Raw genomic sequence first — 16,437 nt, forward strand, 5'->3', positions numbered from 1 at the left:
TCAAATGAAGAGATCTGATAGACACCATTTAAGCAAGTAATCAAACTTAGCATCACCATTAATTGTGTGCCTCCTGATGTGATGCAATGAGAATCATACAGCATCACCAAGAATAGGGAGCGTTCTTGTCAAATGTACAGCATGAATCTGATCATTCAGGAAAAGAAAAGTAAGAAAAATTTAGATTATTGGTCATTCTATCAGAAGCCTGATCTGAACTTTTCAAGGATTCAATATCATGAGAGACAAAAAAACAAAAATAAAAATAAAATAAAGTCATGGGAGCTGTGTTGGTTTAAAGAAGACTGAAGAGACTGGAAATCTAAATAAAATGTATGATCCTTCACTGGGAATTCTTACGCAATTTTGGGGCAGACAGTTAAGAGAAAGTTGAACGTGGACTTTATGCTAGGTAATATCATTGTATCAATATAAATTTCCTTGGGTACAATAGTGGCACGGTTGTGTGTTGCTTAACAACAGGGATATGTTCTGAGAAGTGCATCGTTAGGCAATTTCGTTGTTGTGCAAACATCATAGAGTGTACTTAGACAAACCTAGACGGTGTAGCCTACTACACACCTAGCTAGATGGTATAACCTATTGCTCCTGGACTACAAACCTATACAGCATGATGTGTACTGAATACTGTAGGAAATTATAACACAATGGTAAATATTTGAGTATCGAAACATAGAAAAGACACAGTAAAAGTATGATATAAAAGATAAAAAATTGTATACCTGTACAGGGCACTTACCATGAATGGAGCTGGCAGGACTGGAAGTGGCTGTGGGGGAGTCAGTGAGTGAGTGCTGAGTGAGTGTGAAGGCCTAGGACACTACTGGACACTGCTGTCGACTTTATAAATGCTGTACACTTAGGCTACACTAAACTTATTCTTAAAAAACTTCTTTTTCAACAATAATCTTAGCTTATTGTGATATTTTTACTTTACAAACTTTTAAATTTTTTTAAACTTTTTGACTCTGTTGTAATAACACTTTGCTTAAAACACAGACACATTGTACAGCTGTACAGAAATGTTTTCTTTCTTTATATCCTTATTCTATATGACTGACAGGCGGTAGGTTTGTTTATACCAGTATCACCTCAAACACATGAGTAATATGTTGCACTAGGATGTTATGGTGGCTATGACATCACTAGGTAATAGGAATTCTTCAGCTCCATTATAATCTTAAGCGACCACTGTCGTATATGCGTTCTGTCATTGACCAAAATGTCATTATGTGGCGCGTGACTGTACTGCAACTATGTTGGAGAACGTTCTTATTTTTAGGATATACATGCTAGAGTATTTTGGGGTGAAATTTCATAACACCTTCAACTTACTTTCAAGTGGTAAGAAAGAAAAAAGAAAGAGAAAGAAGGAAGGAAGGGAGGAAGGGGAGAGGGAGAGAGAGAGAGAGAGAGGAAAGACTGGCTCCTGAAAGGGTAACAGTGACTAAATATGTCCCAGGGAAGATGATAAACTGGATCCAGGCTCGCTGCTTCAAGCCAGGGCCTGAAATGAGGCTTCGTCAAATGCCCCCAGACCCCTTCTTAAAGAAGCTTACAAAACAAGACCAAAGCACTGCTGTCTACCTTGATCTAGAGCTTTGGAGGCTCTGAAATCCATAGTTAGGGAGGGGAGAGCCCCACAGGAGAAAGGGAAATCAAACCCAAACAAAACCAGATCTCCTGCTCAAAATGAGCCCATAGCCAAACTTTCAGAATAACATGAATTTGTATTGATTTTTTTTTAAATTCACTGAGGAACCATTATGTGTCAGGTTGTGGGCTGGGAGATATAACAGGAAGCTTCACGGAACCTGCCATCTGATAGGTGAGGCAGATGACATATAAATGTATAACCATGTCTTGTGCTAAGTGACATTGAGGAAAATAACAAGGTTTCATGAGAGAAACTTAAAAGTAGGGATCTATTTTTATGGTGATCAAGGAAAGTCTCTCTGAAAACAGGACACGTAAGCTGTGACTTGAATCATGAGTAAGAATTGGCCAGTCAAAGAATGGTGGGAAAAACTTTCCAGGAAGCTGGAACAATACATGTGAAGGTCCTGAAGCAGGAAAAAGCTTAGTAAGTTCCAAAAACTCAAAGGTCAATGTGGTGAGAGCATAGGAAGCCAAAGGTAGAATGCAAGAAGGAGGCAGGGAGCAGATGGTGCCAAGTCTTATAGGCCTGGACAGGAGTTATATTAATCCTAAACGCAATGGAAAATCACTGAAGATCCTGAAGCAGAAGGATGATATGATTCATTACTCAGCACTTAGCATTCTCTGAAACCATCTTATTTGTTTACTTGTTCTCTTCCTACTAATATAGAGGATCTGAGAGAGCAGAGATTTTGTCTCTCTTGTTTACTGCTTCATACTGGCATATTGTAGGTGTTCCATAATATGTTTTTGAGTAATAGGATTTTTTTTTTAGAAATTGTGCTGCAATCACGCAAAATGTAGAAAAGTTGAAAAGGTCCTAAGGCCTCACATTTCACTCCTTGGCATATATTTAGAGACACTTTGCACATGTACAGAAGACAGATATACAAATGTTTACTGCAACATCAATTATGAAAAGAAAAAACTGAAAATCATTTGAATGTTGATCAACAGAAAAATAAATTATGACCTATTTTGATAGCATACTGTACAATAATTAAAATGAATAAACTAAAGCTACTTGTATTAACATGAACAAATATAAAAAACACGTTAAGTGAAACAAACAAGCTGCAATCTGATACCATCTATATAATACTACCAATATTTAAAAACAATACTAAATATTATGTATGGATTCAAATATGTAGCAAAAAGTATAGAGCATGCATGGGAATAATAAACTCTAAATTTATAGCTACCTGTGGGAAGGATAGGAGAAAATGGCATTAAGGAGAGGTATACTGAGATGCCATCAACTCTAACAACAAAGTTTTCCTTCTTTAAAAAAAACAACTGTGAATTAAATATACTACAATGTTAAGATTTTATAAACTTTAATGGCTTATTCTTGTCTAAATGTTTGAAATATTTTATAATGAAAAGTTTAAGATCACTTTTTAAAAAATAAGAACTTTGCAGAAGATGATGCAGGATTGGAACAGGAGAAACCAGTTAGGAAATTTCAGTGGTCCAGGTAAGGTGAGAGGATAGTCTGGGTTAAGAGAAAGGCAGCGGAGGTGAGGAGAAGCAGACAGATATGTTGGAAGTTATGTCTACAGTACTTTCTGAAGGATTGGTTGGGGATGGAGGACTTAAGAAAGAATCTCAGGTTTCAGTTTGAGAAACTGTATGGATGGAAGAGCCATTTACTGGAATGAGGGAGATGGAAATGAAGCAAAAGTCGACATATAAAGAAAGTCAAAAAGTTGATAAATCAGTTTATTAAGCAAGGTGAGGCACATCCTGTGGCCTAAATCAGTGGTTCTCCACTCTGGCTGCATGTGAGAACTACCTGAGAAGGTTTTCAAAATATCAGCGCCCGGCCTCCTCCCCATCTCAAATTGAATCAATCAATATTAGGCATTAGTATTCTTTAAATGTTCACAGGTGCTTCAAACATAGAACAATTGTCCTAAATGATAAAGATTTAAATGTCCTTATGATAAAGACTTAAATTGTCCTAAATGATAAAGACTTAGGCCACTAGTGAGATCAATAACATTTTTCTGATAGGGAAAGCCTTAGAATGGGAAAAAATAAGGAGGTCAGCACGTATTCTGGTGATTGCCTATCAGTGGTGTGGACCATGTTAAGCACAGCCTGTCTGTTCTTACCTTGTGAGGGTCTGCATCTCTGGAGAAGGGCCTCATCCACCACAGACCAACTCTGAGTAGACGAACTCCAAGACTGCGGGGTATTCATTGCCAAAATATCCAAAGCCACATGAAAACTAGACGCAGAGATGCTTCAGCATGACCAAGGTGCACAAAAATGTTATAAACCCTCCCCACCATCTCTCCAGCTCTCTACACCACCTGATAAACTTATAACTTGAGGAGAAAAAATAATTATGCTGATACATGTGTAAATGTTAATCTTCCAATTTAAAAGCTGGGAAGATTTATTTCATTAAGTCTTAGTAGTTTTTTAAAAACAACACATCTTAAAACATGCTTTGTCCAAGTCTTTATTACACTACTTATGGGATAATTCTCAAAAATTAACTCAAAACTTCATATAATCCAAAACTTAATATAATCTAATGGGAGATCAGAAGAGCTGATACAATTGCACATTTCCTAATCTTTAGATTAATTTTCCAATTTAAAAAGTGAAGAAAGCTGAGCCCAAAATTGAGGTATAAATTAATTGTAGGAGATGAAGAAAGCTAAGAAAATAACGAGATAAAAGGATATATTACTCTAATGCTACAGAGGGAAGAAAAGTTTAAAAACAGAAGATAGCAAACAATATATTTTGCTAGTCAAGTAATGACCACAAATGAGCATAATAGTAGGAGAAACACAGGGCATAAAGCCGGGGCCACATTTAGTCGAAGGTCAGAAAAAGTCTCCCAAAGAAAGTGAAATGTTTAAGCTGATATTCAAAAGATCAGTGTCCAAGGAAGAAGGAATAGTATCTAAAACCCAGAGGCAATAGAAAGCTTGTGAATTTGAGGAAATGAAAGAAGCTGAAGATGGCTTTCAAGGGAAGAGTCAGAGATGGGACAGGAAAGACCAGCTGGAGGCTGATGAAGGGGTGCCTAGTGACCAGGTTTAGAACTGGAAATTTATCACAGAGGAAGGGAGGTCACTAGAGGGCTTTAAGAAGGGGGTGGGAGTTTAATATGACTGATTCTCCATTTTAGAAAGAGCACTCTGGGTTACGTGTAAAGAATGGATTGGAAGCAAGAGATCCAGATGAGAGACAAACCATCTCTGGACTGACATGGTGGTTAGTGGTGGTAGGGGTGATGAGAAATGGACTGAGTTGAAAGATATTTAGGAACTAGAGTCAATCAGACTTGTTGATTAATTTGATGAAAGGCTGTGAAAGTTAGAAAAATCAAAAAGGAGCCCATGTATCTGGTGCAGGTACCTGGGTGAGTGGTAGGGTGATTCGCTGAGTGAGGAACACAGGGAGGGACAGATCCTGTGACAGGGAATAGGGGTTGCCTTGTGCACATTTTTAGCTTTAATTGACTACAGGCCATTCACATGGTGGTGCTGCCCCACAAGTAGTTTGATATATATATATCTCTCTCTTATATATCATAATATATATATATATATATATTTTTTTTTGCCAAGGAAGACTCGCCCTGAGCTAACACCTGTTGTCAATCTTCCTCTTATTGCTTGAGGAAGATTTTCCCTGAGCTAATATACGTGCCAATCTTCCTCTATTTTGTGTATGTGGGTTGCTGCCACAGCGTGGCCGCTAATGATTAGTGTAGGTCTGTGCCCAGGAACTGAACCCAGGCCGCCAAAGTAAGGTGCACTGAACTTAACCTGTAGGCCGTGGGGTCGGCCTCCGTTTATATATTTTTTAAATTTCAGGAAAAAGACTTGGACTGGTAAATAGAGACTGTTTAGGTAAAGATGAGGGACTCTGCTCAGTAACTTTTAACCTGAGGTCTTCAGGAGTTCACCACACTCATCAGCAAAGCTTCACAGAAGGCCAGGTAAAGAGCAAATAGTACCAATAAGAAGGTAGAGGGGCCGGCCCGGTGGTGCAGCGGTTAAGTTCACATGTTTTGCTTCTCGGAGGCCTGGCATTCGCTAGTTCAGATCCCAGGTGCGGACGTGGCACCGCTTGTCAAAAAGCCATGCTGTGGTAGGCATCCCACATATAAAATAGAGGAAGATGGGCATGGATGTTAGCTCAGGGCCAGTCTTCCTCAGCAAAAAGAGGAAGATTGGCAGTAGTTAGCTCAGGGCTGATCTTCCTCAAAAAAAAAAAAAAAAAAAAAAGAAGGTAGAAACATTGGGTCTATTTATTGCTGAAAATGGAAACTTGAATAGGAAACTAACAAATGCCTCTAGGTCTATAATGAAATATCACATGGAGAATAGTATCCAATTTTTATTCATCTCCCTTAGGACAAAAGAACAAGAAATGATCTACAACAGGAAAGATTTCTAATAAAGTAAAGGCTTCTTTAATAAGGTTGTTAAAATCTGGAATGAGTTTCTTATGATTGTGGTAGACTCTTCTTGCTTGAAGTATTTTTATGTCATAATATTTTTCCTATCTCAGATATTTTAAGTATAAGTGCTTTTGAGAAGTGCAGGGATCTTCTCAGCGCCTTTTGTGCAGACCTATTTTTTGCACGTGACACTCAGCTATAATTTTTAATATTTAAAAAGTCAAAGTGATAAGGCCAAAAGCAATTTTTACTTTTTAGCAATGGAACTGACCTATACCTGCTACATGGAGATCAGTAATTGGATACCTTTTTGACTCAGGATCTTGCACTTGCAGCCTCATCTGCAAGTTCCTGAGTAGCATGTGATGTCACAGAAAATGGGTCCCACTTGCAAGGTCCACTAAGGCTGCAGAAGAACGAGCTTCTGCAGTCTGAGCTTTCAGGTCTTTGATAAAAGAGCTATGTTCACTGCCCTTGAGAATCCCAGCCAGCTCCAAAGAGACATATTTTGGAGGCACATAAGAAGCCTCAAAGCAAAAGACAATCCATCCCCTCTTCTTTTCACTTTCTCAGAGAAATCACTCAAAGCTTCCCAAGGCAGGAGCCAGAGTTAAGAATCTTATCCAGGTCTCAGACTCATGGCAAGGAAGGGTCATATTAGATCTCTTTTATCCCTTCTGTATACAAGGCTTCTCTCTCCAACACTTTATAGTAAAATTTTCCAGTGTTCATGATTAAGCCAAGAACTAGTCTTAACCACCATTTAACCTATAAGGGTGATTTTTTAACCACAATCTCAACTCCACCTTGGGTTCTTCAGAGCTGAGATGATCAAACTTGTCAAGTCTGAGAACACACACACGATGGTAATTATGCTTTTAGAACATACAGATGAGGAAACGTTTAAATACAAAAAGCCCCTATTAATTCCTTGAAATGTTTAATGAATTTGTATCTGAGTTATTGTGTCCATAAATTATAGAAAAAAGGTGATAGAAGATATGTGTGCACATATGGTATTTCTTCCATCTATAGAAACTGTTAGGTATTCACAGGAATAGACCTTGCCAACACTGGAATCACTTGGGAGCTTTAGGTAAGCACTGATGCCCTAGCTCCCCTCTGACCAATTGAATCATAATTGGTGGGAGCAGGGACTGAGCAGGGGATCTGACTTCTGGCTGTTGGTCAAGGTTAAGGACCAATGCATTAGAGGTCCCTGAATATATCCAAGGCCTCTAGGTGTCTGAGGGAAACAGATTATAAACCACTGCTTTAGATATTTCAAGACAAATCTGCTTGTTAGCTTTTGTTTTATTTTGTTATGTTTTCTATTCACTTTCCACAAAGGCTTAACAGACCAGGCCTGCATACATTCCCCACCACCCTACTATCCATTCCCAACACAGGAAGGTTTGGAGACAAAGTTCAGTCCCACGTTTCACCCACATTCTCTTTCAAATGCTTTATGGAGTTGAAACATAGAGAAGCTAATGGAAATATAATATATAAAATGAATAAGCTATTAAAATTTAAACCAATAGACTGCCAAACTGTCTGAAGCTTAAAAGAAAATTGCTTTTGACCAAGACAGCAACATACATCATTCCTTACTTCACTCTCCCTCACAAGAGGAACAACTAACAACTATTTAAGAACAAGACATCACTGAGAGAATCCTAAACACAGGGGTGAGGCTGAAGCACCCCCTTGCACCTCAGATACCAAGACAGACCGCATTAGAAGGATAAGAGAAGTGGCTACTCATTGATCACATTGCTCCTCCCCTAAACCAGCACAGCACCATGTGGCGAGGTCTCCCCTAAGCCTCTGGTTCCTCCAGTAGGAAAACAGAACCCAAGGAGGACAACCAGCTTCCCCCAGCATTCAGGGTCACCTTGTGGGAGGCCCTACTCTGATCTTGCACCATGAGGATTGCAGGGGAATCTGTGGGGCTCAACCACTGTGAATCTGACTGTGATGGAGAAGGGGAAGGGGGAGGGGCTTGCAACAACCTGCACATGGATCTCGGCAGACCAAGTTCATACCTGCAGTGCTCAAGTAGTAATCCCAACCAGCAGCTTTGCTCATCTGCGGAACCAAGTTGGGGGCGCACTCTGACCAGGGAACTCATTGGGGTGCAGATCTGCATGATTTGGATTCTCAAATGAGGAGTTTTGCTGGCCCTAAAGCATGGTTTGCCCATGCCTGGGCAAGGAGTTGAATCATAGCCCCATCCACTGTGGAGTGTGTTTTCTGGCCCCATCTGACCAGAAGGGCTGGTGACAACTCCTGGAAGCAGTGCAGCCCAGCAGCACTCAAGCTGAGAGGTGGGTAAGCAGAGCTGATCACCCTCAGAGCAAAGCCAGTAATGGGTGTGGAAAAGTTTCCATGCTATGCATAGGCAGGAAGATTAATTCATAGCCAAGGCTAAGGGTAGCTCCCAGTCCCTCCCAACCTGAAAGCCTGTTTGGGAAATTGAGAGTAGCCTGGAGCGGCCCCTCCCCCTCCCATCTGGCAAGGGAACTATGACATAGCCCCACCCACTATGGAAAATGTCTTTTGGCCTCATCTGACCAGAAGAGCTGGTGACAACTCCTGGAAGCTGTGCAACCAAGCAGCACTCGAGCCAAGAGGTGGGAAAGTGGAGCCAATAATTTGCAGAGCAAAGTCAGTGGCACTCTTTGGTCAGGGAATTTGGGGTGCAGGTCCACAAATTGTCTTGAGTTAAGACAACAAACAAAGAGCTTTACTGGCTTTAGAGCTGCTTCTTCCACTGTATCTGGGCAGGGAATCTAATTTGTAGCCCTGTTCATTACCGAATACAGCCTTCAGCCTGTCCAGCCAGGGAACCTAACATGGGAAGCTGCATAGCCCATTCAACATCCTACGTGCAGTGGCACTTGAACAGAGAGCACAGCCTCTGGTTTCCCCTGTCTGCAGAGCAAAACTGGTGGCCTCACCTAACCAAGGAATTCAGTGCACACTCTGGCCTGATTTGGCTCCCCAAAGAATGAGCTATACAGGCCCTGTCTTCCGTCCTGCTGCCCTTCCAGGGCAGGGAAGCTAATTCATAGCCCCTAATTCATAGCCCCATCTAGCAGTGCATATAGTACCCAGTCCCAACCATCTAGAAAGCCTGGCCAGAGAATCTTGGCACCTGTGGAGCCCATCCTACAGCTTCACTTGAGTAGGGAACCAAGCCAGCAGTCCTATCCAACTTTTCTGAGCCAGTTGCACACCTCCATCATCCCCATCCTCAGAGTTCAAACAGTTGTCTCACGCCAAAATAGACCATAATATCAGGCCCCACCTGCCCAAGGACATTACTAGCAGACACGCCCAGAAGCCCAAACTAAGCTGACTGGTTAAGAACTATCTCTGCCAAAGCAAACCTGTAAATTCTGAAAGAGGAACCGAATTACTCAAATGCACAGATAGCAATGTAAGGAATCAAAGATCACAAAAACATCAGATAAACATGACACCACCAAAGGAAGCTAATAAAGCTCCAGTAACTGACCCTAAAGAAATTGAGATTTATGAACTGCCAGACAAAGAATTCAGAATAATACTCTTACAGAAGCTTAGTGAACTACAAGAAAGCACAAATAGAAAACTAAACAAAATTAGGAGAACAATGCATGAACAAAATGAGAAGTTCAACAAGGAAATAGCAACCAGCAAAAAAAAAAACAAACAGAAATCCTAGAGTTGAAAAATACAATAACTGAACTGAAGAATTCAATAGAGAGCTTCAAAGTATACTTGACCATGCAGAAGAAAGAATCAGTGACCTAGAGGATAGGACCATGTCTGACCGGGCAAGGGAAACAAACAAAAAAAAGGAACACACGGGATTATATCAAACTAAAAAGCTTCTGCACAGCAAAGGAAACCATCAACAAAATGAAAAGACAACCTAACAATTGGGAGAAGATATTTGCAAACCATATATCAGATAAGGGGTTAATACCAAAAATATACAAAGAACTCATACACCTCAACAACAAAAAAACCAACAACCCAATTAAAAATGGGGCAAAAGATCTGAACAGAGATTTGCCCAAAGAAGATATATGGATGGCCAACAGGCATATGAAAAGATGTTCAACATCATTAGCAATCAGGGAAATGCAAATCAAAACTACAATGAGGTATCACCTCACTCCAGTCAGAATGGCTATAAGTAACAAGACAGGAAACAAGAAGTGTTGGAGAGGGTGTGGAGGGAAGGGAACCCTTGTTCACTGCTGGTGGCAGTGCAAACTGGTGCAGCCACTATGGAAAGCAGTATGGAGTATCCTCAGAAAATTAAGGATAGATCTACCATATGATCCAGCTATTCCATTGCTGGGTATTTATCCGAAGAACTTGAAAACACAAATGCATAAAGATACATGCACCCCTATGTTCATTGCAGCATTATTCACAATAGCCAAGACTTGGAAGCAACCTAGATGCCCATCAAGGGACGAATGGATAAAGAAGATGTGGTATATATACGCAAAGGAATACTACTCAGCCATAAGAAATGGTGAAATCCGGCCATTTGTGACAACATGGATGCATCTTGAGGGTATTATGCTAAGTGAAATAAGTCAGAGGGAGAAAGTCAAATACCATATGATCTCACTCATAAGTAGAAGATAAACACAATGACAAACAAATACATAGCAACAGAGACTGAATTGGTGGTTACCACAGGGGAAGCGGAAGGGGGGAGGGCAAAAGGAGTGATTAGGCTCACGTGTGGTGATGGACTATAATTAGTTTTTGGGTGGTGAACATGATGTAATCTATACAGAATTCAAAACATATTACAATGTACATCCAAAAGCTATATAATGTTATAATCCAATGTAACCAAAATAAAAAAAAGTTGTGAAAGGTTGAAAGCTTTTCCTCTAAGATCAGTAACAAGACAAGGGTGCTGAAGTTCACCAGTCTTATTCAACATAGTACTAGAGGTCCTACCTAGAGCAATCAGGCAAGAAAAAGAAAGAAAATGTGTCAGAATTAGAAAGGAAGAAGTAAAACTGTCACTATTTGCAGGTGACATGACTTTATATAGAGAAAATCCTAACAACTCAACCAAATAACTGTTAGATCTAATCAATGAATTCAATAAAGTTGCAGGATACAAAATTATTATACAAAATCAGTAGCATTTCTATACAGTAACAACAAATTTTCTGAAAAAGAAATAAAGAAATCAATCCCATTTACAATAGCATCAAAAACATTAAAGTACTTATGAACAAATTTAACTCAGGAGGTAAAAGATCTCTATTCTGAAGACATTGATGAAAGAAATCGAAGAAGACACAAATAAATGGAAAAGTATCTTGTGTTCATGGGTTAGAAGAATTCATATTGTTGAAACGTCAGTATAATCAACATTCTATTCAACAGAAATAAGGCAATCCCCATCAAGATTCCAAAGGCATTTTTCACTGAGTAGAAAAAACACTCGTAAAATTTATATGGATCCACAAAAGACCCCAAACAGCCAAAGAAATCCTGAGAAAGAAGAACAAAACAGGAAGAATTGCACTTCCTGACTTCAAGTTACACTATAAAGCTATACTCATCAAAGTAGTATGATACTGACATAAAAATTGACAAACAGACCAATGGAACAGAATCAAGAGCCCAAGAGTAAACCCAGCATATATGGTCAACTAATATTTGACAAGGGAGCCAAGGATACCTAATGGAGAGAAGACATTCTTTTCAATAAATGGTGCTGGGATAACTGGTTATTCACAAGTAAAAGAATTAAACTGACCCCATATCTTACATCACTCACAAAAATTATCTCAAAATGGAGTAAAGACTGAAATGTAGGACCTAAAACTATGAAACTCCTAGAAGAAAACATAAGAATAAACTCTTTGACATGGGTCTTGGTAATGATTTTTTGGTTATGGCACCTAAAGCACAAGCAACAAAACCAAAAATAAACAAATGGGACCACATAAAACTAAAAAGCTTCTGCACAACAAAAGAAAACATCAACAAAGTGAAAAGAAAACTTATGGAATGGAAAAAAATTTGCATACCTTATCTGATAAGAGGTTAATATCCAAAATATATGAATAATTCATACAATACAATAGCAAAAAACCCAATTAACCCAATTTAAAAATGAGCAAAGGACCTGAACAGACATTTCCCCAAAGAAGATATGTAAAAGGTGAACAGATACATGAAAAGACGCTCAACGTCACTGATCATCGGGGAAATGCAAATCAAAACCACAATGAGATATCACCTCAAACCCATTACAATTACCATCATCCAAAGACAAGAGATAACAAATGCTGGTGTGGATGTGGAGAAAAGGGAACGCTTGTGCACTATTGGTGGGATTGTAAATTGGTGCAGCCAGTAAAGAAAACAGTATGGAGGATCCACAAAAAATTAAAAATAGAACTATCATATGATCCAGCAATTCCAGTTCTGGGAATACATCCAAAGGAAACAAAAACACTAACTTGACTATGGTATGTTCTGGGCTCCTTTGTCAAAGATTAACTGTCCATAGATGTGTGGGTTTATTTTTGGGCTTTTAATTCTGTTCCTTTGATCTGTGTGTTTTCTGCCAGTACCATGCTGTTTTCATTACTACAGCTTTGAAGTATATTTTGATATCAGGGAGTGTGATACCTACAGCTTTGTTCTTTTTTCTCAGGATTGCTTTGTCTATTTGGGGTCTTTCATTGTTCCACATAAAATTTAGGATTGTTTGTTCTATTTCCATGAAAAATGTCATTGGGATACTGATTGGGATTGCATTGAATCAGTAGATTTCTGGAGTCTTTTCAGGTAATGTGGACATTTTAACTATGTTAATTCTTCCAGTCCATGAGCACAGAATATCTTTCCATTTCTTTATGTCTTCTTCAATTTCTTTCAACAGTGTCTTACAGTTTTCAGTGTACAGGTCTTTCATCTCCTTGGTTAAATTTATTCTTTTTGTTGTAATTGTAAATGGGATTGTATTCTTGATTTCCCTTTCTGCTAGTTTGTTCTTAGTGGATAGAAATGCAAATGATTTTTGTATGTTGATTTTATATCCCACAACTTTACTGTATTTGTTAGTTATTTCTAATAGTTTTCTGGTGGATTCTTTAGAGTTTTATACATGTGTAATCATGTCATCCACAAATAGTGACAGTTTTACTTCTTCCTTTCCAATTTGGATACCTTTTATTTCTTTTTCTTGCCTAATTGCTCTGGCTAGGACTTCTGATACTAAGTTGAGTAAGAATGGCAAGACTGGACATCCTTGTCTTGTTCCTTTTCTTCGAGAAATAGCTTTCAGTTTTTCACCATTGAGTGTGATGTTGGCTGTGAGTTTGTCATATATGGCCTATATTATGTTGAGAATTTTATACTCATCTTATTGAGAGTTTTTTTAAATCAATGTTTGTATGATTTTTGAGGTACTGAAATTTAAAGTATTTATTAATCAAATCTACCAGTCCTTTCCTCTATGTTTCCTTCTTTTTTTTTTTTTTTCCAGGGGAAGATTCAGCCTGGGCTAACATCTGTTGCCAATCTTCGTCTTTTTTTCCTTTTTTTTTTTTCCTCTCCAAAGCCCAAGTACATAGCTGTATATTCTAGTTTTAAGTCATCTGAGTTCTGCTATGTGAACCATTGCCACAGCATGGCAACTGACAGACAGGTGGTGTGGTTCTGCTACTGGGAAGTGAACCTGGGGTACTGAAGTGGTAAGTACTGAACTTTAATCACTAGGCTATCAGGGGTGGCTCTATGCTTCCTTCTTTTTTTTGCTGAGGAAGATGCACCCTGAGCTAACATCTGTGACAATCTTCCTCTATTTTGTATCTGGGCTGCCGCCACAGCATGGCCACTGACAAGTGGTGTAGGTCCACACCCAGCAACCGAACCCAGGCTGCTGAAGCAGAGCACCCCAAACTTAACCACTAGGCCACCGGGGCTGGCCCCTGTGCTTCTTTCCTTTGGTTACGAGTTGAAAGACTTTCCCCTCATGAGATCAGACAAATCTTCAGTTATATTTCTTCCATTCTTTTATTACTTTATTCTCCTCTTTCAACTTTTTAAATAAAGTTTTAATATAATTTTCAAGTAAAGTAAAGGATGATTTAGTTTGTTGTTTACCACATCATTATTCATTCTTCTACTGAAAACTTTTGACCATTTACACTTCTGATAAGAATCTTAACTGAAATAGAACAAATGAAAGAAATGGAATTAATCGTACTTTTATTGGCTGCTTTGGTTAAAGGTTTGGTGGAAAAGAAGGCCAACACTCGAAAAGCCATTGAATTTTCTGAGTGCAAATGTAGGATTTACTTGATAATATGTGGAATATACACATTCTCATAATATTGACTATAATAATACTCAAACTTGTTTTTCTCCTAGTATTTTAGGTTCAAATAAGAAATGTGTCTTGGTAGGATTTGGGTAAACCTTCTGTCCTACTTTTGTAATTCATCAAGAGATGAGTATATTTAATTCCTTATTCTGCTTAAAGTTAATTTTGATGTATAATGGGAGATAAGTATCTTACTCATCTTTTCCAAATATGTAACTAATGTAATAATCCATAATTTTCTTATTTATTTGAAATATTACTCTTATGATTAACTATATACATTTATTCACACACACATATATGCATATGTTTATATGTGTGGCTTTCTATTCCTTTCTTCAATTTTTCTATTTTTAGAACAGTAGCTTACAGTTTTAATTATTGTAGTTTTGAGGTATATTTTAATATGAGGTAGTCACTGTATTTATCATTATGTTCTCACAAGAAAGAATGATTTTAAAATATTTTTTAAAACATTTCACTTTAACATGTATTTTAGATGTCTTAGAGGTTTTAGAACTTTTTAAAGCAAACTTTAAAATTACTTTTTAACATTAAACTTTTGTCAAACAGAAACAGTAACTTCCACATATCAACAATAAAACCTAAATAAAACACGTAATTAAAATTTTCAGATTGTCTCAATTGGCCACAGTGGGAAGAGTACAAAAGGCTTTCTGTTGGAGGTGGTCCTTGTTAGGTTTTAACCAGTGGACGAGACCAAGTCTCTAGTGTGTCACTGTTACATCTATACTCCTAACCCAGACCTGGCTTTTCATGCATTACTTTCTTGACTTTGGCTTTTCCTGTATCCCCTGGTTCCTGACTATTTGGCATTTGAACCACAGCTCCATGCTGACCATCCCTGGTCCGTATTTGCAGATTTCTTGGCCTTCCCGGTTCTATCTTACAGCCTCGTCTCCCTGATTCACTGCAGTTCTTAGACGACCCCACTGTGAGAGGAAGAAAGCTACCTCTGGCTAGCTGACTCTTCCCATAACTCTCTCTTCTTGTACTGGCCTTTTCTCAGACATTTTAATTACACACAGTAAAGCTTTTAGAGCATGAAGTTGCATTTTAACTCCACTTAGAATATATCTGGACACTTACAATATATCTATAAAAGATATCTGTGCTATCTATTAAAAAACTTAAGAATTCATCATTTTCTTTTGTACTACCTCACCTGCAACTTTGGTTGCATCTAGGTTTGTTTAAGTACACTCTATGACGTTCGCACAACAGCGAAATCGCCTAACGACTCATTTCTCAGAACATATCCCTGTCGCCAAGTGACACATTGTTCTGCTTTAGCAACACAACTAAAGAATGGATAATCTCCCAAGCAACTTGGTGATAACAATGACTGTTTCAAAACCTCATATTAAATTCTTTTATGGCGTCGATTAACCACTAATTCAGTTCAGAAGAATTAAATGTAAGTGTGCCCATTAAATGTTTACCAAATAAGCAGACCTGTATGTATTTACAGGCAGTTCCACCCCCTGCCACATCACTTCAGGTCCATACCAGGCGGAAGCTTCAAAAGATACAGACTTTTCGGTAATATTTTATACAATTCAAAACTCTATAAGTTTTTTGTGAAACAATTCAGAGAGAAGATTTTTGTTTATTGTAGAACAAGGACATTCTCTGAATACATATTAAGAATAACAATGATAATTTTGCACTTTTTCTCAGCAAGTGTCAAATTAGGAGGCCCAAAGCTTTAGCTATCTAGTTAACATATGCCATGTCTTTGTTTTTATGCGATATAATCTCAAGCCTTCTGTCAATTCAGAACAATTAGTTATCCTTCTTTGTGTGGAGAAAAGCAGAATAGTACATTTCAAGTCATTAAAGACTAATCAAAAATTTCAAGAACTTAGCCTTGCAAGCATTTTCTGGAAAATAAGTGATGTTTATGATAAGACATAAATGTAAGGAGATG

At 38.3% G+C, this 16,437-nt stretch overlaps 1 protein-coding gene across 1 annotated transcript in view; it reads right to left on the reverse strand.

The window, feature by feature from the left end:
* The window catches only part of PDE11A (phosphodiesterase 11A), a 385,868-nt gene that overhangs the window by 322,755 nt on the left and 46,676 nt on the right, over positions 1–16,437 (reverse strand). The gene's annotated exons all lie outside the window — the stretch shown is intronic.

This window comes from Equus quagga, chromosome 4 (assembly GCF_021613505.1).
Source record: "Equus quagga isolate Etosha38 chromosome 4, UCLA_HA_Equagga_1.0, whole genome shotgun sequence".
Lineage (NCBI taxonomy): Eukaryota > Metazoa > Chordata > Mammalia > Perissodactyla > Equidae > Equus > Equus quagga.